The sequence below is a fragment of the Adiantum capillus-veneris genome, chromosome 8 (genome assembly GCF_014529385.1).
Source record: "Adiantum capillus-veneris isolate H3 chromosome 8, ASM1452938v2, whole genome shotgun sequence".
Taxonomy (NCBI): Eukaryota; Viridiplantae; Streptophyta; class Polypodiopsida; order Polypodiales; family Pteridaceae; genus Adiantum; species Adiantum capillus-veneris.
Genome location: NC_140938.1, coordinates 65,582,933 through 65,586,774, shown reverse-complemented (window position 1 = coordinate 65,586,774; position 3,842 = coordinate 65,582,933).

Here is a 3,842-nt window from a genome sequence, read left to right as displayed (position 1 = left end):
AGGTCTTGGGCAATAAAAACAGGTTTTGATTCTTCACCGGGGTCAGCTAATTCTATTTCTTTAACTATTGCCGGACCATCATAGATTCCATTATTCCCATCGATAGGTATTCTTTGGGCTTTTGTGTACACAACCTTTGCTTCCCCTGTGGTGTAAGATTTGAAATGTTCTGGTGCAGGGTGCAAGTCTGTGGATTCTAGTTGTGCGTTGGTTTGTGCTTCCATTTCTGCTTTCTTGTGTTGTCGAGCTAACTCTTGGTTTTGACGCCTCCTTGCAGTGCGGCTCAACTTTGGCTTGTCTATGATCTCTAATTGGGCTATGTCATGGGGTCGTGGTCTACACGACATAACATTTTGGAGATATTCACCCCAATTTTCGATGAGCATCACATGCTCCTATATAACTGAGCCATTCTGCTGAGGATCTCTTCTTGTTTATCCTAGCACGTACATTGGCTCGATATCGACGCCTCTTAAGGTTTTTCTTTTTCTTATTTGAGACCTGCTTTTGATTTGCATTTAGATCTAGATCACTAAAGGAGTCCTCGTTGGTGTCCTCTTCACTCTCGGAGGAGCTATCATCGGTTGATGTGCTCGATCCTTCCGAATGTTTTGACTGTGAACTTGCTCCACTCTCTAATTCATGAGATTCAGAATCCGTTCCACTCTGGGAGTCAGTGTCCAAGTCGTGTTGGTCAAAGTCTTCTATTGAGCTATCAGTGTCACTGTCAGATTGGTCCACAATTGCCTTGCCCTTAGAAGATGCATGTATGGCACTTATCATGTTCAGAGGTGCAATTTGTGGTACCTCTTCCCCCTCTGGTGTGACCCAAGTGGTTCCTCTATTTCCCCAGGTATCTATGGTTGCAGCTAGGTGTACCCAATCCACATTGTCCGACTCAGTCATCCCAGGTAGGATATCCATATAAGGAGAATCTTGGCCAATGTCTGTATCCTTCTTACAAGTGTAACAATATTGTAGTGGGGCCGAGTGAACTGTGGTGTCAGAGCGATGATCAATAATGGTTTTACTCCCTAAGGGGTGTACCTTACCAGTCACCAAATCCACTCTAAGGACAGAGTCTTGGAATTGCAAATAGACATGATTTTTAGACCAATCGTGAACCATTTGTGCTTCCCTCATGAATGGTCGTCCTAAAATCATTTCATATGACATAAGGTGTTTAGAGAAATCCATTACAATGAACGTATGTCGTACCTTGTGTCCTAGAACTTTGATCTTAAGATCCTTGAGCATCCCCATAGGTTTGGCTATGGTACCATTTGCCATCTTTACCACAATGTTAGTAACACTGAGGCGGGGTTTTCCCATGGATTCCCAACAATCTTTTGTAACGATGCTAACTCCCGCACCACCATCAAGAATTCCCTTTATAGTTAATCCCTTGGTAGTGATGGGTAGGGTCGCATTAGACTCGTCGCCCTCAAAATACTGCCCTAATTCGTTAATGGGTACCTCGATCACAGACTCGTGTCCATCTAAGTCAAGTGATTGCACATGATTTTCCTCATCAATCATAATCGAGTCAGGCCTATTTGGTTGCGCAAACTGCGGTAATCCCGTTCGTAGCTCTCCGTTAAGGAATGCTCGAAGTGCAAGGAATAACTCAGGATCTCCATACAGCTTTGCTATGATCGTGGTTCGAACCTCAGAAGACATGAAGTCCACGAGTTTGGCAACATTCATTGGTGTTTTGCAGGGTGTAGGTCCTTGACTAGGAACTGGTGAGGATGGAATCTCATATTCCTCAATGGGATCAGGTATTCCTTCGTTAAACATCCTTTCCAACAAGAAACGTGTATGCTCACTTTCTGATGTCCTGTCCTCACTCCCTTCTTGGATGATACTAGATATGGCTAACGGTCTATGGTTCATGTGGGGTGGATGAACTTGCGTGGGAAACACTGTGTCATGAATTTTGATATGCATGGGTTCTGGTTCTAGTTTCCTTTGAGTCTCCTCCACTAAACCTCTTAGATGTTTCACCTGCTTGATCTCGTCTACTGGGTTTGGGTACGTCCCAATCTTCTTTTTACGATTCTTTCCTTTTTGCCCCTGCGGTTTATCTTGGGGGTCTTGGATTGGATTTGGAAACACTTGTGGTGTTTTCAGAGGCTCCTTATGGTTTTCTCTCATTCGGTTTTCATTTGGTTCCATGTTACGTTTTTCTTTGTCGGTCTTTCCCTTTGTGGTATTGGTTCTAGTCTCCATTGTCTCGACTGAATCTGAATCATCCTGGAGGTCATTCACATACACGGGGTCATCTCCTGTTCCTATGTTTGTTTTGGAACTTGGCTTTGAATTTTCCGTATTCTGCGACTTCTTCCTTCGTGTCTTCTTTTTCTTTGCTTGGATAATTGACGCGGTATCTCTCTCTTCGAGGATATGTCCTGGCCCTTGAAGCATGGACCGTGTAATCGCATAAGCGGGTGCGACGGGTGGTATTGGCGATGTCACACTAGCAATTTCGACCAAGTTCAAGGGTGTGATTTTAGGCGCATTTGGGTTATAGGGGCATTGGGCAATCAAGTGATCTATGCCACAACGATTACATGTGAGTATTGGCATTGCAGACGTGCTCCCTTGATTCATTTGCATCTGTGCAGCATTCTTTTGCAGCCTAATAGGGCACTCCGCTACTCGATGTGGTCCACCACACTCGTAGCATTGAAGAGGTGGCCTCCTAGCCTGGGTGTTGATATTTTGACCTCTGGATGCGAGAGCAGCAGCTTGATAAACCGGCTTGACTTGTCCCCAACAATCTTCCATGTAGTATATAGGACATTCTTCCAATGTATCAAGACCGTAGGCAATACTAGTGTCTATTTCCTCCTCACAGCTATCTGGATAAGCATTTGATGGCTCGCAACCCACTTGGTTCATAGGGGCGACTCTTGGATGTGGGGGCTGCGGTCCTAGCACAGGAGGTGGTAACGGTGTAGCTTGTACAACATTTTGAGATCTAGGGACCATGTGTTGCGGTAGTTGCTCAACAGGTGGAGCAGGCATCAATACAGGAGCTCGAGGCGCATCCGTGTAGGCTACATGTGGTCTATTTGCCATCATACGTTTGATCATTAAACAATCCTTAGCTTGGTGACCATACCTACCACATGCGTTGCAAGTTCCATTAAATTTTACTCTAAACGTAGGGCACTCACTAGTGCTATGTGGACCTAAGCAAATGGAACACCATTGTTGCTCTCTTCTTGGATACATGTGACTATTTTGAGGGGGTCGATTATCCTTAAGAGACTCTTGGATTGCCTTGGTGAGGTCTGTCAAGAATGTCTCAAATACGTTTGGCTCATTGGCAATGGGCTTTGCAGTCATGGGTTCATACTCAATGGCTTGTGAGCTAGTGGATCTCGTGTCAGTAGACACCCTCATGCCTGCTATCATCAAGTTGTCCTCTAGTTGGATTGCATTGGCAGTGACATCTTCCCAGGTTGTGATACCTCTAATCACTAGTCCATTATAGATTCCTTCATTCCTCAACCCTCGAATGAATCGATCAAGCAGTTGGTTATTGTTGAAGCGCTCATTTACAGGGCAGCGAGAGTTTAAGTGCTTTAGACGACTAATGAAGTCCCTTACTGACTCTCCTTCCTTACGTTCGGCCTTCTGTAGCTGAGATGCTACACCCCAAAGCACACCTTCTCGTATGTACTCCTTTAGAAACAACCTTCGAAGGGTAGGGTAGATTGTTTTCTCGTCCACCCTTAGGGTCCTATACCAATCTCCAGCCTTCCCACTTAATGTCAAGCTTAAGGCATTGCACTTATGTAGTTCGTTGCGTTCCCCTAAGTAATCACATACTT